Source organism: Scophthalmus maximus, chromosome 18, assembly GCF_022379125.1.
Source record: "Scophthalmus maximus strain ysfricsl-2021 chromosome 18, ASM2237912v1, whole genome shotgun sequence".
In the NCBI taxonomy this organism is placed as follows: domain Eukaryota; kingdom Metazoa; phylum Chordata; class Actinopteri; order Pleuronectiformes; family Scophthalmidae; genus Scophthalmus; species Scophthalmus maximus.
Genome location: NC_061532.1, coordinates 12,316,998 through 12,342,068, shown reverse-complemented (window position 1 = coordinate 12,342,068; position 25,071 = coordinate 12,316,998). Strand labels below are relative to the sequence as shown.

The window sequence follows — 25,071 nt, the reverse complement described above, 5'->3', positions numbered from 1 at the left end:
CATGCAAATTAGACATTTGTGTGCTACTGTACTGCGCAAACATGTTGCCCAATAGCCGCATGCATTTTTATGAAATATGACCTTGCACCACAATTTCAGAGATGCCTTCTGTCTCAAAATGAACTGAGGTGCAACAATACAAAGTCTGTCAGGGTAACAATGAGGACTGCTGTTATTGTGTGCTAATTGGTTGAGGATGAGGAAAGGGAAAGTAATGGAGAAGCTATGCAAATAGATATTATCAAGGCTTTCATTGGTTTCCTCTTCTACCCAGTACGAACATGTCATTGTCATCTAGAATCCAGCCTATTAAGAATTATAGTCTTTGGTTTACTGATACTGGATGTGATTTATGAAGAGATTGCTCTTCACTGTCATTTGGTTAAAAAAAGCAATTAAAATCAGACTGACTTTCAGTCAGACTTGACTTTAAAACTATAACTGACACTATCACAAATAATCAAGTTTTATATAAATGACTCTTGACTGACATTGCCAAAATTAGTTTAGCTGTATTTGTAACCATGGGGACGTTTTATTTTTTCAGGACTGAAGGGCTCTTTAGTTGGAAAAGCTAAATGAAGTACTATTACACTGGCAATTTTTTAATCTAAGTGTAATTTGTGTAGTTCTAAATGAAGCATGGTGCTATGTAGCCTCCAGAAGGTTTATAGGACGGATGGTGTGACCAGGGACACAGGCAGACGAGGATTTCATCTGTGTAATTGGCCACAATGGCTTTTAAAACCACTGGCAACGTTGGGACCACTTTAGGAAATGTGATGTTTGTGCTTTGAGGTGTGCATGTGTGTGTTCAGTGGCCGGTGATAATTACTGATTACTCGTAAACATTTTATTAGCGCAGATGTGTCTGTTTCATCCACGTCACTCATGTATAGTTACACACATCAGGCCTTTGTCCAACATGAACAGAACATCAAATCCTTGTTCAACACACGCCGAGATGATGCAGTCCCTGCAGGGAGGGAGACTCAGACAGAGCATGTCTCAGTTTTTGATTGCAGCTGTGTTCAATTTGGGCCTGAAATTGGATATTGTCTCCTCCACACTCTTTTTAATTAAATGGCTTCCTATTCCAGAAGAAAGGACTGGCTGTTGACAAATTCATTTAAGATTTCTTGTATATTATTGTAGTTCTTTTTAGAGATGGAAAAGGCAAATATTTGCACGCCACGATGGCATTGTGTTCCAGCACACAAGCTATTTGCTGCTAATCTGTTTGAACACAAACTCAGTGGGATGTTGGGAATCCAGTGGGCTGGTTGATGTGGTAACAATTATTTGTTAAAAGCTTCTCATCTGGTGTTCAATGGTGAGGAAATGTGACTCAAATTGGAGCTGACAGAAATTGATCATGCTAATATTCATTTAATCCCTCAGGAGATATGTCCCCATGTTAAAGTCAAATAAGGTTTTATTTAAAAAATCATGACTAAACTTGTCTGAGATGTGTAATGTGCATCAAGCCTGGGGTTATATTAGTTCATCCATCCATTAGTTATGGCTGCTTATTTTTTGCAAGGTTATGTCTAGCTGATCCCATAATTTCTTTGAACATTTTTGGTTATTCTGTGTATGTATAAGTGTAATGTTTGAGACAAAGTGTTTTCACACCTGCACTTTTTAGTCCAGTTAAATCTGTACTAGTTTATGTCCTCGTGTGATTAGTTTGGGGAGGTGTGTACACAGTAATGACTCTTGGTTGCAGACCAAAACAACTGCACAAGACCTTGTTAGAGAAGGTGGTCTCCGTCAAGTCCCAAATGAACTCTGGAAAAGGTTGTTTGTTGTGGGAACATGGTCCGACCTCGAGTTAAGAACTTGTGAGGTCGGCAGGACCAGGTGCCAGGTAAGGAAGGAGAGATGGAAAATGTGCCTTTTCTTACTTGTTTCTAGAATGTGTTCAATTCTCTTGAATTAGAGTAGACACTATTAATAGTAGCAGGGGGATAAACCCATAGGCGCTAGTGACTGTTGCCACTAGCACGTCTCTTAGCGTGTGAGTTAGTGAGGATTACACACACTGCAGGACTCTGCTCGCTGACCACCAGTCTTACTTCAAGCAAAATCATTTGTTTCTCAAATGAGATTGTCAAAGGGCTGAAGTTCTCTGGTGGAGCTGGCGATGTCTGGCTTTGCTGAAAAACATCTGAATCTCTGAAAATCTTTGACAACGAAGTGTGTGGTATAAAAATACTACTACGTTCTGAAACATGTAACACACACACACACACACACACACACACAGTATGTACAGTGTAGGTTGTCATTTTTGTATTGGAAGTTTGACAGCCTGCATGTCAGGCTTCTCGCTGGGGAGAAGAGCAGTGATGGATCAGGCAGCTACGGAAGTACTTCTTAAAAAAAACTTAGAAAAAATATTCTGTTTGTCTGAAATGAGAACATTTGCACATGTCATATAACCTCCCTAGAAAAAGACACTTGGATATTTGAGTGCACAAAGGAGATAATCTTCAAAAATGTGGCATTGCAAAATATGATTGGAACTGTAAAATAATTAAAGGATAAATCATGCTTATAATTGTTTTTTACTATATTTGCAGATCATTAAATGCTTTTATATTAGTTCATATATTTATATTATGTGATCTTGAACTTGTCTTTTTACATATTAACTGCCCTTCCTTATTTATTGTTCTGCTCCAACCCCATCTGAAAATACGGAGCCACTTGGGGAGGATTGGTGATTGTCACATGCCCTCGCAAAATCACCCTCCTTCCTTATAAAGACAGGATGCACATGACACACACGGTGCAGAACTAATTCTCTATTTGTGACGTGTTTTTTAAGGGAGAACTGCCAGCTGCCATCTCACTCACTATCTTTCCGTTGTCTCATCACGTCGGGTCTTAGTGTGTCTTGTACATATAAATGGAGCGGTGGCCCTTTGTCGACTCTTTCCTGCTGTCAGCAGAATGAGCTGTTTGGCCCCGTTGTTGATGTTTGCAGCCGCTGGATTCTGCCTGTTCTGTCACGGCTCTGGGTGAATTTAATCGAGACTGAATAACATGCGCCTGCACACACACACAACAACGCACACACATGTCCAGACTGGCTTCACACAATGGGTTGGGGTGTTGATCAGTGTCTGTCTTCAACTACGCACAAAGGCTGGATTTTGTGTCTTGCTGTGATAGTGGAAGCTGCAGCATGTTCCTCATTGATAACACTGTGTGGTGTAATGGAATCAATCATGGTGGCTTTGATGCACAAATGTTTCACCAGCTGTTATTATTGTTGCACTGCAGTGTATCGTAATGATCCCATTATGAGCAAAACGGATACATTTTATCCAAAATTGTGATATTGTCCTTCACATAATTCAGGCCAAAAAACAGGCCAAAGCCTTATTTAGCCTTGGCAGTAACACTATTGATACTCATAACCAAATTTGTCACTGTGGTGACAAACCATTGCAGTTTGTACAGTAGTCCAATTACTTGCTTACCTGCCGGTTGACAGTTTGTGGTATCCTCCGGTCACCTTGTACTAATATAAAATCTATGGTTTGATGTTCTGATTGAACTTTGCATCCATGTCCTTTCTAAAGGGCACATTTATTGAGTTTTTGAGTTGAATTAAGTGGTTCTACTATATTTAGTTGTGGACTATCCCTTGGTTTAGTGCTCAACTTTGGCATGAAACCACATTTTATACAACATATCATGGATTATCTGTTAAAACCAAACCATAAGCCTTGTTGACCTGCTGCTAGGGCAACCTGTCTGGGTTTTTACTTGCCTGGTGGTGAACTCCTGTCCCCTCTCATGGGTCAACCATCAGCATTTTCACAATCCCCCGTCATTTAATCTCCTTTCTGCACTTCATTAGCCTGCTATGCTAGTCCGCCTCTAGTGGTTAAACTGGTAATCCATCAATCTGTGGCTTTAAAATGTGGAGACGCCTTTTGTGTCCCTCACATACAGTACCACTCTTACCCGGATTCACATGGCTGCCTGTTTTAGTGTCTTATCAGCACTTCCTGATGTCTTTATTCTGCACCAAAGGAGAGACATTGAATCAATTACATAGGGTACGCATGAATTCACACCATCTATAAGAGTCATGCATTAAAAATGGTTCAGTCAGAGAGACGGCCTTGTAGGCCACTCCTAATAGTGCTGTGTCTGCTTTTCCTATGACCAATTATTCTGTTAGTCACCTTCCAAAGTGCATCGTGTGTAGGTCTATGCTGTAAATCTTTATTCCAGATCCTAGAAGGTAATTCATGAATCTTGACAGGTTGGTTTGTCACAATTTATAAATATTTTTTGTGTTTTATCATAATATTCAGTTCCTTAATATTTGGAGATGTCAGCCAACATCTGTAATCCTGTAATCCTTCTTTCTGCTAATGTATTTGAGAGTTATTTTCAAAATATAATCAAAACCAGATTACCTAGTAACTGCTTCAAACTCGATTCAGACAACATTACCTACTGATTCTTTTTTTTTTTTTTTTTTGTGTGAATTGAAAATAATCCCATCTATTGTTACTGTTTTTTGGCTGGACCACAACAACGGGGCCAGCGCTGCTAGTCTTTAGCTTACCTCCTATGGTTTTTTTCAAACACCACGTTCTCCCTCCTTCTCGCGTTTTTGCCCTATTTTCCACAAGCATTTCGGTGAAGCTCCAACAGTCGTGTGAACCATAATTGCAAATCTTCAGTGTCGGTTTTCATTTGTACTGACACAGCACATCCCTCACCTGTCTCAGTATCTCTCATGGGTATCAGAATTAGCCTCGTTGAGGTATAGGATTAGAGAGGAGCATTATGCACCAGCATGACTTCAGGCTAATCATAGTTGTCTCTTAAATGATGGGTGTGACTGTATTAGCCATGTATTTGTCAGTGATTGTGATGATTTAAAGCCTGTGCACGTACCTTACCATCAACATGATGGCTGCTGCTGCCGTCTGTCCAATTTCGTTCCTGCAAATGTCAATGTTTTTAAATTTGTCCTTTTTACAATTAACATTGTGGTTATGGCTTATAAGCTGGCTAAGGTATAGACAAGACTATGCAACCAAACCAACATTGTAATGAAAAAGAAACTGTTAATTGCAGATCTATGAAGTGAGGCAGCATTAACGTCAGATGTTCCTCGCCACCTGGACCTCCTCACCCTTGCTACATTAAGGACACACTACTTCCTCCACTGGCACGTTTGCATTGGGTGTAAGTCATGCGGTGCAGAATCATTCAGTGCTGATGTTATTTCAAGGGATCCTGGAATTGTTTTCTGTAAGGGTTTGAATCTACATGCATGCACATCTACAGTCACATTTTTTGCAGTTAGTTTCCCACTGTGATATTTAACTGTTGACACTAAACTCTTGTGAGACCAGTCGGTACAAATTTGCTACTCTGATTAGCATCACTGCTTTGCCACAGAGCTCATGCTAAACGGCGCAATTAAGTAACAGCACGCATCTTAATTTATGCGGCCGGGGCCAACTCTGAACCTTTCCTTTTGAAATGCCATACAATGACAGTGATGATCAATTAGGGACGTGGTGTCAGGGGTGTGCCATGCCACAGATGGATAACACATCATCATGATCCTGTCCGCTAATTCATCGGGTGATTTGCATGATCCATTTAGGAAGCATTTATGAGAATGGGAAATGGCCGTTGTCAGTGAGGAGGAGGCAAGTGGGATGGATTGTTAGAGGTGGATTTGTCTTCTTGCCGCTTGTTAATACTTGCTATAATTTGTGCAGATGGGTTCTCAGTTTGAACCAGTGAGGATTTGAATAATTAAGTGAAATAAGAGGAAAAGCAGCTTTACAATGTAATTTAGATACTGCCCTTTTGTTAACAGGAGGCATGTGATTTTGGAACGGTTTCCCTCAGCCGTGTTTTAATATAACAGTTGATTATAAATCATAATTAGTTCATGTAGTTGCCTTTATTTTGACTAACGAGGATCTACCCGACCACAAAGTAGGACCCAAGTCATCCAAAGCTTAAAACGGGTTACCTTTAGTATTGGCTCCGTAGAGATGGGATGTATTAAAATGTTGTCAACTAAAAGATTTTGCCCGTCTGCACTGATAATTGCTGGTGATTACTGATTTGGCAGAATGATGGACATGATGGTAATTATAGATGAAGCAATGATTTAGACGCTAGTTTAAATACACCCTTAAGGCACAGTCATAGTAATTGTTAAAATATTAGGCCTGGAAATATAAGGGTAAAAAAACCCCAACAACTTTAATTGGATTAGTAGAGTAAAGGGTTATCTCTTCTTTGTCTGAAGTAGACAGCTGCCACGTAGCCAAAGGGAAACAGTTACACAGCAGTAGCAGGTGTGTGTGTATATATAACTCTTACTACTAAGGAGTACCACATATTGGCAGTCAAAAGTTATTTCCTTTCATTTCAATGGAACTCTCAACTCTTCCCATTGTTTGATTAAAATTTAAAGCTAACTATGTCAAACATGAACCTCCCTTGAATTTTTTTAAGGGGGCAGAGCTGATACCATGTGCAAGAAAAACAAGCTGCAATAACGAGGGAGAATAAGACGCAAAATTCTTTCCCTCATATCAACATTTATAATTCAAACACTTCTCAGACTTTTCTTCTTTGTGGCTCTGTTCAGTTACAATAATAGTTGAACTGAGACAAAGTTCACGGATTGTCCTGAATCTGCTTTTTCGGGTCTCCATGTTAGCATCAACGGTCGGGATGTAGTCTATGAGTCTCGGTACAACTTCATGGGAAACAATGCAACCACAAAAGCGAGATCTGCTGACGACAGAAATGCCGGTTGTGTCCATCTGCCAAACCTGCTGTTGGTTGGCAGTATTATTAGAAACCATCCTCGACGCCGGTTTGTGTCTGATACCTAAACACTGAAATTGCACGCCTCAAATATGAACTAGGATTGATGGGAATGTTGATGTTCCTGGTTTGACATCTCTCTGTGGCCACTGAACTGAAGGGAGTTTAGTCTTCAGGACCCCACATTGACCACAAACTTATACTTGATATTGATTAGTCCTGAAATAAACTTGGATTCTCAAGATCTAGCTGTGATTTGAGTTTTGGCTACAAGGAGAATCACTGAGCTTGTGGCCTGTTTGGTTGGTGCTTTACTTTTACAGACCAGATCTGTGTGAATTTTAATGGTAGGTTGACATTATTTCCTTGCAAATATTTGACATTGTATTAGTTGCGCGGTTATACAGAGAGTCCAGTGTGGATTGAGCACATAAAAAAATGAAACCAACACACCACCAAACAATTCAGAAACCAGCAGGAAATTCCACTGGAATTCAACTTCGGAGTCAAATACTGCTAGGCTTTAATTATGTTGCTCGGTTTGCTTTTGTTTTTTCTTGCCATACTGTCTGGAGCAACATGTTGTGATAATCCTTCCTGCACAATGGGGATAAGGGAAAAAGATCACTGCAAGATCAGCTACAGTTTGATCCCCAATTTGTTTCTGATTTATTTGAGCCTTTGTCTGTGGCTTAAGATGCATACAATATACAATTATGCTTTCTGGATGGAGGGTCCAGAAAATTTAAATTTTCAATTCATGCATTGTTTTGTTGAGGATGTCTTATACCAGCATGGATCCAAACTGAATGCATTTGGATGCAAATTGATGTTGGGAATAAATAATCTGTCCCAAGAGCTGCTGCATACACAAAGCCAAATTACAATATATACACATAGAATAGATATTCTGTGGGAAATCTTGATATGACTTACAGCAATGTTCTTTTTAACAGACTATGCAATTAGTGTTCGATTTGTTTTAGAATATTGAAATATGCAAATAATTTGAATATATATATATATCTATATATATATAGATATATATATATATATATATAGATCATATCTTCATATTGTAATATGAAGATATATACATAAAAAACTTGTGACATTTGACTTTACGTTTACTTTGCTCTGATAGACGGGTTAAAATCTACATTGGAAAAAAATCGTGACTTTTCTGAAAGAGAACATGCACACACACACACATTTGGTTACATCAGAGCTGATGTGTGAAGAGGAGCACCTCCTAATGCGATGATTTTTGCACATCTGATGCTATAATAGAGCTGTAACAGCACTCCCTCTACAGTTATGTAACTAGTGTTAATGCAGGTTTTTTTATGCCTTCTTTTACTGTAGGTGTTAAATTTTTCCAAGGTGCCATTTTTGGATACATGATTCTGCGTAAAGAGAAGCAAATGAAAATGACTTGTTTTCGTTTCTTAATAAACTCCATTTGACAGGAATGTTTATTACCTTTAGAACGAAAAACAGGTCAAAGAATGTTTTGTCAGTTTCAGGTTTTTTCCGGTTTGCCAGATAAATATGGTAAAGGAAAAGCATACCTGCTTTTCATTTTTTTTTTAATCTCGGCAACAAAGAGGGTTAAGAGAGCTGATCTTTCCCTCCATCATTTAAGAGTTCATCCAAATACTGCAGCTGCTAGAAACTTCTGGATAAGGTTGAGACATTTAAGCAGAATAATTGTACAAGGGAAAAAAATCAGATATCCAAGCTCAGGATAGGCTTATAATATAATTTATTAAAATACTAATGGACAGAAAACTCCTCTGCACTGGGGATGTCCTTAAGATGCAACCGTCAATGAGAAATCCTGTCTTCTCAAATATGAATGAGATGACTACTGTGCAGCGACCCTGCTCAGTCACTGCTGATCTTTAAAATAACCTTGCTGCTAAACTACACACAGTTTGTCCAAACCTGATGTTGCTTTATGATTCTCTCAAGTGCTGCGCTTAGACACACCTCTACATCTGTCATCCTCACACCTTAGTGCACCCTACATACTATCTGGCACTAGTTCTATTGCCATCAAGGTCCCATCCAGTCAGCACATTGCTTTTAAGATGAATATTTCTCTGCCTTGGGGATTTCAAGGACACAAGAGAATGTTAGGATGAGGGATAAAGAGCTTGAGAATACAAGGAGATGTTGTAGAGGGCGTTATGAGGAGGGGTGGACAGGAAGAGAATAGGGACTGAGACAAATGAGAAAGAAGAGGGATAGCCAAAAAGTGCCTTTTTGCTCGGGAAGCGTGAGAGTAAACGGTGTGGGTGTGACTCACGGGACACGAGGCTATTCGCAAGCATTTTGTCATGTGTGGTGTTCAGGGAAAGGGGATCCAGGAAGCTCTTAGGGACCAGGGTGACCAGACGAGGTGTGATGCGACAGCTGTCATGTCACCTTGAGAGGACGGACGGTGGCAGAAAAAATTGAAGTGGCCCGAACAGACCACCCTGGACCTGTGGAAACTCTAAAGTAAAACTGTCCTTTAAAGAGCAAAAAACATCTGGAGCTGTAAAGCGAGTTTGTGATTAAACAGATCAGGATATAGAGCATTAAAATGATCATTAACTTTTATATTTAAGTTATTATTTACTGTTTTTTCAGGTGTGCATCTGAAAATTGTTCTCTATAATGTGAGCCATGTAGCTAGGTAAAAAAATTGTGTTGCCCCTCATGGTTTATTTTGCTACGTATGTTATTCATGGCAGGTTGTCTGTGTTTGGGCCTATTTTTTTTTTTTTTTTTTTTTTTTAACAGGCTACCTTTTCTAAAATTGAACAGATTGATTGATTCTTCTCATGGGTTTGACTCTAGGAATGTTTCGATAATCAAATAATCCTCATGATATTGCTAGACTTTTATAAAGGAAGACATGCTCTGTAGAGTGCCAAGCCTGTATTGTAGTTGAACTGTTGATTACATTTTTTAAAGATGTTTTTCTCATGCACTGTATACGGCCATACAACCGCAATGATTTTTTATATACTGTATTTATCATGTTAATGTAGTGATGGTAACATTTTTCCACCCCTGCAGTCTCATCCTGGTTTTAAAAAATATTAAACTAAATTTGCATTTTTTACTGAATACATTTACTTATCACATTGAAATAATCGATTTGGCATTTGTGTAAATTGGTTGAGGTAGTTAGTGGAAACTGATCAAGGCAGAAAAAAATGTCTACTTATTTAACTCATTGAATATGTCTGCTTTCCATTAGTTATTATTGCGTCAACCTAAATTTATGATGGAACAAAGGAGCAGCACATTACCAAAAAGCTGCATGTTTTGCTTCTCCATGGTTCATGTTGAGTTGGCCTGTTTATGAACCTGTCATTAGTCGCACACCAGCAAAGCTTGTGTATTTGTTATACACTCATGGCCTAGATCTTCTACTTTGCTTTACCACTAATCATATCAAGTGCGCGCACACACCCATATGCACACTCGTGTACACACAGCACCAGACCCTGTAGCCTGAGGACATAGCAGTTGCCAGTAGCTCTTAAGGTCAAATAAGCAGAACCGTCATGATGCAGCTTCTCTCATCTGGTAACATGGCATGAGCAAGTAACAACAATTACCCCCACCATTCCAGTTCACTCCAACAATTACTAACAAGCCGTGCTTTTATTATACTGGCCTGCTGTACTGTAATCGCATTGACTTTCACTTACTTCCTCGCTCTAAATACGAGGCGCCTGATTCAGGAAGTGCCCTCATCTGAGAAGGCTGTTTATGTTGGTGATGTCACTTTCAATTGAGCTGCCTTTTCCTCTGCAATTATCTACGGCTGTGGCCTTTTTGTTTCTGTGTTTAATTCCTCCATTCATTTGAATCAGGCCTCTGTCTTTTGCTTTCCATAGAGTCCTTGTGGGAGCAAATGAATGGATTGCAGGTTTTAATTAGAATAGAACAGAGCTTGGTTTAGGTCGGCCACCGTTAGTCTCCTCCTCTCCGTCCTCTACTCTTTATGGCCGCTGTAAAGCACAGATCCTAATAGGCAGGGCATTTCTCATGCTGGTTTGTGTAACCGGATCATCTGGAAGAGAGGAGCAATTTGCCATATTAATTCCTCCTCAGGTCTGGAGTTTATTAAGCATATCATTTCTAATCACTCGGTGTTCCTGTTTGCGGATATCAGAAGAGATACTTAAAGAACTGAAGATGACACATTGTAAATTCAGATTTATATAACCATATATATATTTATTTATTTTTTCAATTAAATGGTTCGCATGGGCTCCGGGGGTCATTAAATTCACTCTCTTTTCTTAAGGCCATTAAAAACAACCCCATATAAATGTACATCTCCAGGACCACAAACACAATGAGAAGTTATGGGGATTTTCAAAGCGACAGTGATATAAATAATTGTATTTATTTATTTTGAAATGGATAGTGACACTGAACTTTTTTGGGGGATTCCAAAAGTTGCTCAGTTAAGTCAACACACACTTCTTGCCCTGATCAGACAGGCGTTGTTTTGTTTCACTATGACAACCTGATGGTGACTAATGTTACTTCTTGTGACGGTATGAGCACAGGGTTGTGTAATGAACCTTAGCTGAACTGAGGTCTGTGGTTATGTCATATGCCGCTTATAGTATCAGTGATCAGTTGATTTTGCTTGAAGCTCATCTGTGTGTGTTGTGTGTGGGTTAAGGCTTTCATACAGCCTTTTTGATTTTGGTTTTTGTAAAATTTTTTTCGCATTTGTTGATCTGTTTAAAAGGATACTTGTTTTTCGTAGAAACAAAAAATTTTCTCCAGCACTCTGAACTCTGCGTGACTCTGCAGAGGCTCAGAGCAGCGTGTTGACGACGTTTGCTTGTTTTGCATGGCGGTGGACATGTTTGAGGTCAGGGTCGTGGGCTATCCCCTCCACTCACGTCCCAAAAAACATTATCCAGATAATCCCTTCTGCTGACCCCTTCTTGTCCAAATCTTTTAGTGTCACTTCCCCTCAACATATCTGCTGAAGATTACTGATGTGCAGAGGACTATTTGAGCACAAGGCAGATGTTAAAGTTGAAAAGTTCAGCTGAAATAAATCTAAAGACACAGCTGTCAAACACACTATTATTGTTTAAAGGATCTACAGCAGAGCATAACTTCATGTTGGAATCTGGGAAGGAGCCAAACAATAACCAGAAAAAATGTCTAATGCTCTATAACAGCACCAAAAATGGACTGATAATATTGTCCTAACATAAAACAATCTGTTAACATTGATGGTTAATGTACATCATGGGTCCTGTGTTTATAAAATACTCTTTTCAGTAAAGTTCTCCTGTGTATTGTTGTGGACAGGGTAAGTAAAACTTGACCACAAGCCAGAAAATCATTTATTGCTGCTGCCGTGGGTTGTTTCTGTTTATTTGCCTCTGTGTTTAGAGGGAAGCTGGACAGATGATTTACATTCCAGCAAGATTCACCGTGGAGTGTGAAGGCAGTTCAGAATCTGTAAAGCCATGTCAGCAGGACTTTTACATGGTAGCCTACATTTGACAACCATTCTGAAATGTCATGTCAATGTTTCCCCCCCTAGTGTTTCTTTAAAATTCAAACTACAGTATTTGCCTCTAATTAACCCCCAGTTCATGGAAATGAGCTGCTGTTTTTTTTGTGGTATTTCAGATTGCAACCTTATTTAATCCAGACACTGTTCAATTATCGGTGTAAAACGGTGTGGCCCTGAAAAGAGCTCTCCACATTCTTATAGCAAAGTAAACACAGCAAGGTGTGTCTCTCTGTGTGTGTGTGTGTGTGTGTGTGTGTGTGTGTGTGTGTGTGTGTGTGTGTGTGTGTGTGTGTGTGTGTGTGTGTGTGTGTGTGTGTGTGTGTGTGTGTGTGTGTGTGTGTGTGTGTGTGTGTGTGTGTGTGTGTGTGTGTGTGTGTGTGTGTGTGTGTGTGTGTGTGTGTGTGTGTGTGTGTGTGTGTGTGTGTGTGTGTGTGTGTGTGTGTGTGAGAGAGAGAGATCAGTGAGAATTGTCAGACAGTTTTTTTTGGTACGGAGACTTTTAATTCTCCAGGCCTGCCAACTCATTATGCAGCCCTTAGAGCTCCCTTGAGGGTTTGTTCCCTCTCTTTCCCCATTTTTACTTGTTTGTGTTCTTGGAAATTCCCAGACATTTCATGTTTCATTGTTGAATTTGTCACCGCCAATCAGCCGATTTGATCACATGCTGCCCTGGCATATGTACGCACATACGAAAATTGCAAGCATAGAAAGGAATGCATACATGTTCACGTTCAAGCTCATCAATTCAGAATAAGAATACAAACACAAGTACATTTTTTTATTCCAAATGAGGGTCAGAGCTTTAGATTTTTGGAAGCCATGATTCCCATGCATATGTCCGATTAAGATACCCTGTGGATCCCAAAACAACTTTGTTCTACAGCCAAAATAAAAACTCATGTTTCTCATTTTGTGTGTATTATAATGGAGAGAGCTGTTAATATGACTAACATTAATTAACATTTCATTCTAAAGAACACAGGAGAGGGTTTTGAAAAGAGACATGATGATGGCAGGGAAAGAAGTGAATTATGGCTGAATTAAATGGACAGGCAAGCTTAATGACGTACTTGAGGAAATGGGCTTGTGGACTATCGAGGGAACAGGATGGGTCATGTTAGGTCGGTGATGTTATCAGTTACATGTTTAACAGCGATTGATTGAGTGTAAAGGCAGGAAATCTTTTTTTCAAGGTTCAGTCAGCATCTGCACCATTGGTCAGTTGGCTTCCAATTTATTTGTTGAAAGGAAACCAAAGTAATAATTGTCAGCTTCAAGCTCAGAAACATTTAGGAGGCCATCCCGCTGTAGCCTGGAGTTAATGTTTTATTTTTCATTAGATCCTGCAGTCTGAGTTTTACTGTTCTCATTTCACATTGGACTTAATGAATGAATTTCATCTGTTGGTCAGTGCTGAAATAAATTTTGGTCTTTTTCAAGGTTAAATTCATCAGCTTAAAGTACAAATCGCCTTAAGTGTATTGACAATGTAACATTCGGTACAAATTCTACTGTAAGTCGAGGCCATTAGAGACAATAACGTTATTACATACAGCATTAAACACTTGAGATAAAATAACCTGTAAGTCACAGAAAAGAGATGCACCAAGTATGTGGCCTGCTATTATGAGCTATAGAGGACAAAATATTTAAGATAACACAGACTCTGTTTAGACTGCTTCTGTGGGAGACTCCTCACTGTCGGGAGATTTTACTTCTCCTTTTGGGATGGAGATTGTCACTCCTTAAGGTGTTTCCTTCCCACAAATCAAAGAAGAATCAAATAACAAAGTGGGTAGTAGTAGTAGTATTGTAGCAAATATTGTGATACACTGGACAAGTGCAAAGCAAATTTCCCCATAGTGGGTCTAATAAAGGATTATCTTATCCTGCAACCATGCATGGTTGAATTTGATCTAATAAATTATGCATCCTGTGTGTCTGTGTGTGCAACTGTCTGAGTGCATTCCTTGAGAGCAAATTCTAATTTTTCTCAGCCTTTTGTATGTGCATGTTTGTCCCCCTCCTGGCTCCTGGTTTATTTACTTTAAGGTTCAAATATAACATGGCCACCACAACAGCCATTCTATTAAACGTGCCTGGATGGGAATTCCACACACCACTGAACAGTCATCTGGTCTGTGCTGCTCCTGATTCAAAGTACTGCATCACGCGTACATACTGCATCAACATCCCATATTTATCCCACGGCCCTCCTGATCATTTTTATTTAGATTTATTTTCATGGCAAAGGAGCTTGTTTGTTTTATGCAGTGCAGTGTTGCATGAAGATATCGCTTGATCTTTATATTCACTTTAAGGAGAAGTGGAAGATAATATCCTGTGGATGAATATTTGAACAGGTGGAGATGAAATGCACTATCATGGACTCCTCCACAGGAACAGGTATTCCTATCTGACCGCTGTCCAGATGTCACGTCACTTTGCTTGGGCACTTCATGAATCGCTCTTCTGTCCAACTGTTTATAAACCATGTGTCTGCCTAACACAACTGTGTGTGATGGCAGACATGCAGATGATTCCAGAATAAACACATGAATATTAAAATGACATTAATGGCATAAAACAATAAAAAAAAGCAAACCAGAGTGTTCCACGGTCACCACCGAGTTTTAGAATCATTCTTTCTTTCACATTTCCATTATTTGTCTTCATGCTCCCCTTCTGTCCGTCTCGCTCGGTGAATGGCTTTACTCCGCCATGCGCACACACATGCACACAGGAAGTCAGCTGAGCCTCTTTAAGCACCAACAGCTGTAATGGTGTGATAAGGTAGCAAAAACCCAAGGCCGGGGTTTATTTTTTAGGCATGGTCAGAATCCTAGTGCGGCAGATGTTTCTGTACCACAATGGTACATGGCTACTGAGAACCCACGTTCATCATTCCTTGAACTATTTCATGGCTCCAAATGAAGATCAATGACATGAGCTGAAATGTCCTGGTCAGCTGCTTTATCATAGGACATCTGGGCTGAGAGTGAGGAAGACAGAAGAAGACCGGGAGAGAGGAAGTGTGAATATTTCCTGGCAAGATGTCCCCCTCCATTTCCACCATGCTGTCAGTGATCTATGTCTCCTGGCAGGCAATATGGTTTGTTTTTCTCTGTCTTTTAATCTCAGATAGACTATATAGATAGAGAACACATCAGTTCAGGGAATGATAAGGAGACCCCCCAGTAGAGCTTTATCAAGGACATTGTGCTGGTGATTCAGTATATCATGTCTCAGAGTCGGTCGGTTGTGCTGGATTCAAAAGAGAAAATGAAGACTAGAATTCTAGGACAGTTTTTATATCCAATATGGTATGTATAGAACATACTCCACCAGTTTTTGGGGGATAGTTGTCAAGCTATCTTTTTGAAGATATCACAGATATGCAGATGCAACATCAGGGTCCCTATTTAAGGAGGTGAAATCAAAATGCCTAATCATAGAATGTGGATTGTATTGTGACGTAGTTAGTTATGAATATCCTATTTTATGCAATTTACATTCTGCAACCTCTAATTTGCTATTTTTATTTCTATTAATTCACTTTCATGTTAAAGTGAATTGTAGTAAATCTCTATTTTTTGCTCTGAATTACAATTCAGTGTACATCTTAAATCACCTAATTTTTTTGAATGTGCTGATATTTCTCAAAAAGTTGATCAACTCAAGAGGTTTAATAATTTTATCAGTTTGCCTTTGAAGTAAGTGTTCTGGAATTCAGATGCTCTTTTGCACTGCAATAACAGTCACTTATTTGGCTGCTCTAAAGTCTTGCTGTGAATGCCACAAAATGCGGTTTGCCAGTTCCCCAGAGATTTCAGGTGTCACCATGTCACCAACACACTGGAAAATTGAGCCTCATGTTAATGATTCAGCATCATTGCCCTGCAGCATCCATCCCCCACCCACTGTGTCAGGATACAGTCTCTATAATTACAAAAATATTTCACCGGACACATTTATACCTGTCCACTATCTCACTAAACACACACGCACACACAACACTGTGCATCCTGGAATATTTAAACCCTTCCTGTGTATCTCAGGCCGTAATGTTCCTCTAATTACTGCCAATTACTGCTCTCAGCGCTGGTGGATAGCAAAAAGATTAATGGTGAAATACCAAAGTCATTGAGCTGCTTATTGAACGTAACACTCCACTGTCCCAGCATGACGTTCCTGTATTGATTTTCAAAGGGCGACACTGCTGATCCATGAAGGCAACATGGTGGCATATATTAAAACCATTTGAGCCAATTAGAGTGATGTATGTTTAGGCAGCCGGTGGTAGCGTAGTCAGCGACACACTCGGATAGAGACGCATTCTATTATTTATTTTTTTTAAATTTAAAGAGTAATTAGAAAAACATCACATGCGGGGGCGGGATGCATATGTAACCCCTGGCACATCTCGAAACTGCCACCGATTAACAGACATGCAAACACTGCGGCAGAGCAGGAAAAACTCTTTAATGTTGATTTATGCTGCAAATTTTGCCTAACACTTCCCATCATTTATCTTCATTCAAAGGGGATTGATGTCTCATTTACAAGTCAAATTACAGTTAATTTACCTGGCAATATTTAGGGCAAGGAACTCCTTCGCAGGCTCACGAGTCAGGACCAGTTTTACATCACATCTATAGGAGACGTTCTGTGTCAACTGGGCTACTTGCAGGTGCATTGGCATTAGAGCACAAACTAAAAAGGAGCTGAATTCAGGAAGCCAAGATTTGTTGGCCTATTTCAAAATGATTTGGACGGGTGAGAGTTGTTCAGCGTGTGTGTGATGCACAAACATCCTATTTTTCTCTCCAACGCTCCCATGAACATGATCATTGGTGCCCAGTTAAATCCTTCCCTACAGACTCACACAAGATAAACAGCAAGCTGGTGCTATATCTTTGTGTTTGGCATTTGTGTGGCTGTGTTTGCACATGTGTTTTATAATATGAGAGACTGAGGACCGTGTGAGCCACCTGGCTCTCTGTCTTCTCCCTAAACTGCAATGCTTGTCTGAGGTAGACTGAAGAGGAAAATGAAACATGACAAACCACCACCCATATAGTGACTGTACCTACTTTATGTTCTCCTAAGCGAGACCAGAGCAAACACTCAGATCTCTCATGGATGACATGAAAGCTACACTTTGTGTCTGTGTGTTTGTTTGTTAATGCAAATACATGCAGGGTTGAGTGCCTTTGTATAGCAGTGTTTCTGTTGGACAAAGTGACCGCAGAGAGCTCAAGAAACACCAGAGACGACTGAGTTCCTTCACACTGAGTTTTTGTCTACCCATATTATTTTTTTTTTTGTTCATCTCAGTTGAACATGAGCTGATGGAAGGAACAGGGGCGGAGGTGGAGTGGCAGATACTGTCTACAGTGTCTGCACCCTTGGTCTGCTCCTGCATGACACACAGCAGACCAAGACAGATGAAAGAAGTGGAGGGAGAGGGATGAATTATAAATGGCTTTCGTTCCTTATGAATCCATTTTGGATTGGAAAAAAACAAGATGAGCACCTACTAGAGCTCAGTTCCTATATGTACATATATATTGTTTGTCTGTTTCTCCAGGCTGCAGCTATTCAACTTCAGAGGCTTGATCACAATGCTCTTCCCCCTGTTTGCGCCCAATTTGTAGTGACACTGTGGTCCCTGCTAACTCTATTTGCTCCAGTCAGACACGTACTGCCTTTCACTATCTATGACATCTTGTAACACCACTGTGCAGGTGCCCTGACCAATTAGTAACAGATGCTACTGTAGTTTAACAGGAACAAAAAACGTTGCCAGCTTCCCACCCACAACTGCAGCTAAACATGAGTGCTTGACCAAACTAGAATCACTTTGGACATAATTGTGCTGGTATATTATCTAAATAATAATATCTAACATTTTGAGTAAATCGTCCATGACAGAGAAGGTCCTTTTGAGACAAGTCACCAGTTCACCTTTGTGAACATGAGGTTTTAACAGTGTAAATCTGTGATTCATGAATACTATAAAGATACTGAACTTATACATTTAGACTATGTGAATCTTAAACTGATGGAGAGGGGCAGTAGAGATACAGAGTGAGACTGACACACCACAGACAACCACAGTGGACCAGAAGCAGGCTCCTGGGATGATGGGTGGCTCAGTGTTTTCTCTAGATGACATATTAAATCAGAGCCCGGTACCCTCCTGTAATAGAGTCAGTGTGTCCTGTTATCTGTTTACCGCTGTAATATGCCTCGGTTTGGCTATCTGCAGAGATTAGGGCTATTTAGTAGCACGGTCCTCAGCTGCTATAGATCATGCTGCTCGATAGTAAAAGTCCCATGTGAAGAGATAGACTGACAAGCTCCGTCTGTGTGGGCAAAGCCTGACCGAGTAATAGAACCCCTTAGTCACCCAAAAACTATATTAAAATAAATAATTAATTAATTCTTAATTTAATTAACTACACTGAATAAAGCAATGACCTTGACTTCAACCACTCAAGCAAAGTTTGATGTCTGATATGATATATATTGGAGTATTTAAAAATCCTATTAATGCACCCAGTCTGCTTCATCGATACATAGTTTTGTAAAGTTGAGTCTGGGGGAAAAAAAGGTAATTGTGGAGTCTGTAGTTTGTGGTGCTGTTGAATTATGAATTATACAGACTGTTTTTTAATATATTGTCTGCCACATTTCTACATATGAATGCTTTGTTTTGAAATAAATTTTGGTGATATTTTATGTTCTGCCTTTTTGGTATTTTATGTTCAAGGTGATCTTCACTCAGTGAATTGTGTAATTGAAGGTTCAGACAATCTGAATCTGATGGTTCCATTTTCTTTATGCAAAAGAAAATGTCGGCAACGCTAATATTTTCATAACCAAGACAAAATTAAACAATTTGATTTTGGAGCATGAGAGTAATTCAAGAGATGACAGTGACATTTAGCTAAAATTGACCTGAGTTACTTATGAGATGGAAGGTCTGTTACAGTAGCCTAATTATGTCGCTTGAGAAGGCCAATACCAACTCACTGAAAATGATTTTTAATTTACTTTGGATGTTTTTCATTTAGCAGTTGCAATAGTTGTAAATAGCAAGCATTAAAGTATTTAATGCTTTAGTCCCTGAATATTTCTGCTTAAATATATATTATAAAGTTAAAGATCCATCTGGGTCCTCACCTTCTTGTTTTGGTTCTTTCTCAGCGCTCTTCCTCAGCTCGCCAAATTCTGTTTCTCTTAAAACAGAAAACCAAAGGGGGTTTAATCATTGGTAATTGAAGACCCTGATGGGGGTAAATGAGCCTTAATCTGACAGTTGAGTGTGCACCATTAGCACTGGGGGCTTAGGCGTTTGGATAGCACATTTAGCAGGCTGCAGGTAGAAGAAGGAGTTATAGAACTGTCATTAGCTTTGCTGCTGTGTTGAAGAGTCGTCCCACATCTAAGTTGTGTATATCCCCTGTGGGATCTTAACCTCATGCTAAACCTACTTTGAATCCGCTTGTGGGTTAATGCATTGGACTTGTTTTTATGCACTGACACATTTAGCTTCATTCTGCTGTTCTCTTTTGGGAGTATTTTCATCAGTTCTGATGAAACACGATGTAATCCATTCTTGATCACATCTTGTATAATTTAAGGTCCCCTGGTTACTTGACTATTTTATTCTCGGCAGACAATTATTTCTTTTTACTATACAGATTTTCAATTCAGTGTTTGTGCCTTATCTTCTTTGTGTGCACTGTCTGAGGTGAAACCCTTCTGACTTCCCATTTGACTGATAAGCCCAGGATTTATATTTTTCTCTTCTTTGCCTCAGCCGGTAAAGAAAAAGGAGTGAAGAAAAAAAAAACCATCTAAAGATGGCCAAGCATGAATTAAATGATAAGATTTTTCCAAACGATGTTTATTTCATTTTCAACATATTTTGAAAAGGTTATGATAAAGATAAACCTGTCATGTCTCGAAATGTGGCTATGTGAACAAATTCGAAAGTAATGTATTTTACAAATACAAAGCCTTATAATGGAAAGACCTCTATTGACTGCCATGCCCAACATGTAACCAATAATAGTAAGGAACAAATATTCAGTATTCACACATCATGGTTCACTTCCTGCAGGTCTGAAGTGGGGATCAGAGCAGCAACGTCACGGATGGAATGTGTTGGTTTGCCTGTGTGTGCATACATTGATGCAAGGCAAATTGTGTGTATCCTTCAATGGTAGAAGTTGTTTTGGGGTTGGAACACCTTCCACATGACTGTATGTATTGGCCTCGAAGCCTTACAACCCAAAATGGTCGTCTTCACTGTTTCCTAACAACTCTTCTAGTTGAAAAGCTAAAGAAAGCACCTGGTGCTGCTGGGAAATATACACTGAGGCTGCATACGTACTATCATGTGAACATTAACATACACTGAGCATGTGCATAAAGAGATTGTGTATTTTGACTACTGGGATATCTTACTTCAAGGACTTTTAGCATTAGCTGAGTATTTCACTTTTCTTAAATTAGCTTTTCTGGGCTGCATGGTGATGTATTGTTAACGCTCTCAGACCACAGCAAGAAGGTTTTTGGTTCACATGTTCTTCCCGTGTTTGCATTGGCTTTTCTCTGGTTTCTCCGGCTTCCTCCCAACCCAAGTTCTCCCACACTACACCGCTCCGGTGCTGTTTTCTGTCCTGGTTCCTCAATGGTGGAACAAGTTCCCCATTGACATCAGGACAGCAGAAACCCTACAGACTTAACTTTGCAGACTTAAAAATCACAGTTTTAGACTGCACCTTAGCGAGATGTTACACAAGCCTATACGTAACAAATATCTTGACTATTTGATCAGCTGCAGTAAAAATGAATCACAATAAATCCCCTATTTTTCTGCATCTGTTCAATCACATTATTCTAGTACATACAGTTGCTCTCATGTTCAATATCTCCAGTCTGGGGATTCAACTAGTGAACCGATCAGATAAAGGTGGATTTCCTGACCTTGAAGGTGACATTGTCAGGGTTTCCATGGAGATTCAGCCTTTTCCCAATATGAGGGAGGAGGATGGCATGACAGTCTTTTCACACTTACAGACAAGAATAACCAAAATGTGTCTGTTCCACAGAGGAAGCTTGTATGTTAGATGGAATGAGCTCAAACTACTGTACGTTCACATTGGTTTTGCAACCTGCTGTTAACATATTGTCTGAATGGATGAGATTTACTCAAAATGAAACGTAAAGCAGACATTGACAGACTACAGTTTTTTAGCTAATGTACAGAAAACAAGCTCTCTGCTCTCATCAAAGCTGTGCCGTGGCAGAAATAGTAAGCCATAATGAGATACAGCATATTGCAATTAATCCGATATTGTGTGTGTCTGTGCTAGCAGCAGTCTTTATTAAGGAAAAGGAAATGGAATATAAGATGTAAGGAAAGTGTGACATGGATTTCACTAATCACCCGTCGTGATTAACAACACCGGGGCTTTTGTCTTGGCATTTGTTCGGCGTGGGTGTGTGTGTGTGTTTTGATCGATGCACTTTTCACTGTACCATGTGATGATGCATGTGCGTGAACCCTGTCGTCATAAACACTTTGTATTTGAGGTGTGGTAATGACTGGGTTGAAGAGAATGAACAGCAGAAAACACATCTTGATGGCTTTGTTGTTTCTTTTAGAAGTCATCTGTTGTGATGCATTGCTTAGGTCTCTTTCATTAATTCTGTTCACAACCACAAAAAGGAGGAAGGAAAAAAAAGGAAATAATGGAAATCCAGTAATCAATCGCTTTTGAAAAAAAAAAATGTATGTTATGCTTTGGAAAGGTCCTGTGAAATATGAAGGTGAAAAGCAAAGGTTATTATTCATTTGTATGGTTCTCATTTTTTTCCTGCTTGCCATTTTGTCTATTGCAAGTAAGTTAACTTTCAAACCCGTACCCTCTCACTGGTGGCATTTTTTCTTCATGAAGTGATATTGAAATTCTAATAGTATAATTTGACAATCGGAAAATGAGCCCAAACAAAGCTCATGATTGACCTCTCTGCCTTCCAGCTCTCTGTGACATCAGTGACCCTGCAGTGTTTGTGGTTGTGACCCGACCGTGGATTAGCAGCTTCTCAGCCGGCTCGGCCATAGATTGGGATTGAGTCAGTACTCTGACCCATCCTCTTACTGCTAATTTGTTAACCCTCTAATCCAGCTGGCGGTCAGCAATAACACTCTCCAAAGGCTGCTTGGCCGCTTGGCCGAAGCTCAGGGAACTGCTGCCAAGCGGAGTGTCAGTTTGTTAACAAGTGGCGAGTGGTGAAAATACAGATGCTTGGTTGAAACATTTGTGTGGGAGGATTGTTGTAAACAGAGAACTTTTACTTCGGCACTTGTCAGACTGGCTGAGAGGTTTGTAATGACTCTAATACTTCGTAGTCAAGTCATTTTCTTGGATCTATTTTCCAAGCCCTGTGATCATCATTTACGAAAACATCTGCAACAGTTATAAGAAAATTATTCTAATTCTACCAACACTATTCATAAATCATCTCTCAAAAATACTTGCTGTTACCAGAAATACATTTTGCAAGTATATAAAAAAAGAACCTGTTCCAAGATTTGGTTGCTTAATTGCTGGACAAGTAAAGATAATTAAAAATCATCAGCACTGGTGTTTAAGAATGACTGCACCAAAAAAATCCCTAAATGAGGATCATGCAGATGATGCTAATTTCATGGTAAACTCACTGTATGAAGAAGTGCAGAGGTTTTTCATAAGGGCTGTTTAAAGTTAAGTAATAATTAAACATATAATAACTGATATTAAACCAGCAAGAGGAAAAATATTCTCACATGCTGACTACACAGCAAGGCAGCGACCAACAAGAGACATTCTACAACAACCTGACTGCCTCTTGTGTCAGATCTCATTCTGCAGGGTTTGACATGTTTTGTCTCCTTCAATGACACTCGCAGGAGAATATTTTGGCAACATGGCTATTAATGAATATAATAACTTATAACTTAAGAAATACATTTCTTAGAAGTAAGTGGTGAGTTTATCATTAGGAATTGTAGTAAAACTTTTCACAATATTGGACTGAAACTTCGATCGGCAATAACTCATTTGAAATGTTTTAGTTGTGTAATAAACATTTGCAAAATTAAAGGAAGGTTAACATCTGTTCCAGACAAACTGACCCACCCAAAAGTTTGATATTAGTTTATTGTATCGCACTGACCGTAACATTGAAACCGAAATGGATTAAGTCAAAATTGGTTTACACAGAATTGAATTGATGAGCTTAATTAGATAATGGAGATGAAACGGTGGCCATCTTTGAGAGAAATCACACAGGACAGGTGATCTGAATGAAGACAAACCTGTACCTCCGGGGTCTTAATCATCTCCATTGTAATCTCTGTGTTTTGCCACACACAGTTGGCAACTTCTAGTCTAAACTAACCGCATTCTGCTCAAAGAGTACAAGATGCCATATGCCAAGGTTAGAGCTGCCAGCTCACATTGATGCAAATTCATCAAACCAGTCGTCTTTTCTCTCCATTTGTGTCAGGTGTTTTCCCCCTGTGGCAAACTGGAACAAATGTTTTAGGATAATTGATCCAGTAAATGAAATGACTGTGTCTGAGACTGAGGTTGTGCACACACATCACAGGACTTACAGATGTGCCTCGATACCACAAGGCAGCAAATGAGGGCTGAATAAGAGGAGGATAAATGAGTGGTCAGCGACTAATTAATTGATCTTATGAGATGTATTTGTGTGTGTGTGTGTTCATGCACAGTTAGACGCCAGCCACTGGCCTAAATGTCAGTATGGTGGCTGATGGGATGGATTAGTCAGAGGGGAAGTTACAGTAAGTGGCTCCTTAATGGGCAGCTGTGGCCTCATCTGTCAACTCTGGACAGAATCTTTAACCAAGCCATCAGGCAGTTATACACAAACACACATGCACACAAGCTCATGCAAGCTGATAGTGTTATGTTGTATTAACTGATCCGTCAGTTAACACTGCTGATAATTGATCGTCTTTGATAATTTATGAGGCAAAAACACCAAACATTTGCTGTTTCCAGCTTCTCAAATTTGAGGATTTGCTTTTAGAATATTGTTAATTGAATATCTCGAATATTGGGGCAATTTGAAAACATCATCCTGAGCTCTAGGAAATTGTGAAGGGTATTTTTCATAGTTATTATAGACTGAACAGATCAGTTTTTTTAGGTTATTTGATAGTCAAAACCCACAAGTCATCAGACCTAAAGTGATAACTACAGTCCATCTCCACAAAGAGAGAGATGCAAATGTATTTTCTTGATGCTGTTAAGTGTCATACCTTCAGAACTGCGACCAACATGGCAATGAGTTTATTTTATTTTATTTTTTTCAGGTCTCACTTTGTGCTGCTGTTTCGCAGGCGGAAAAACAGCCAATGCCATCACTGCTTTGTGCAGGAGGTAAGCTTTGGGATGGGGATATCATCGTTGTGCCAGAGCCAGAAAAGTGTCCACAGAAAAAATGTGACAAGCGTGGATGAGATCAGTCAACATGAAAGTGCTAACTGCCTAACTGCCGCAGCTTCGAAAATGGGACGGCCTTGTGGCACCAAGTCAGCCCCTGAATTGGGGCAAAGCTCTTATATGCTGTAGATTTCCCCTTTA

The 25,071-nt window shown here is 39.6% G+C and overlaps 1 long non-coding RNA gene across 1 annotated transcript in view; it reads left to right on the top strand.

Annotated features, from left to right (window-relative positions):
* The window catches only part of LOC124849587, a 54,097-nt gene that overhangs the window by 7,321 nt on the left and 21,705 nt on the right, over positions 1–25,071 (top strand). Inside the window, exon 2 of the long non-coding RNA XR_007030068.1 lies at positions 24,801–24,867. This is a non-coding gene — a long non-coding RNA (uncharacterized LOC124849587). The remainder of the gene's footprint in view (positions 1–24,800; positions 24,868–25,071) is intronic.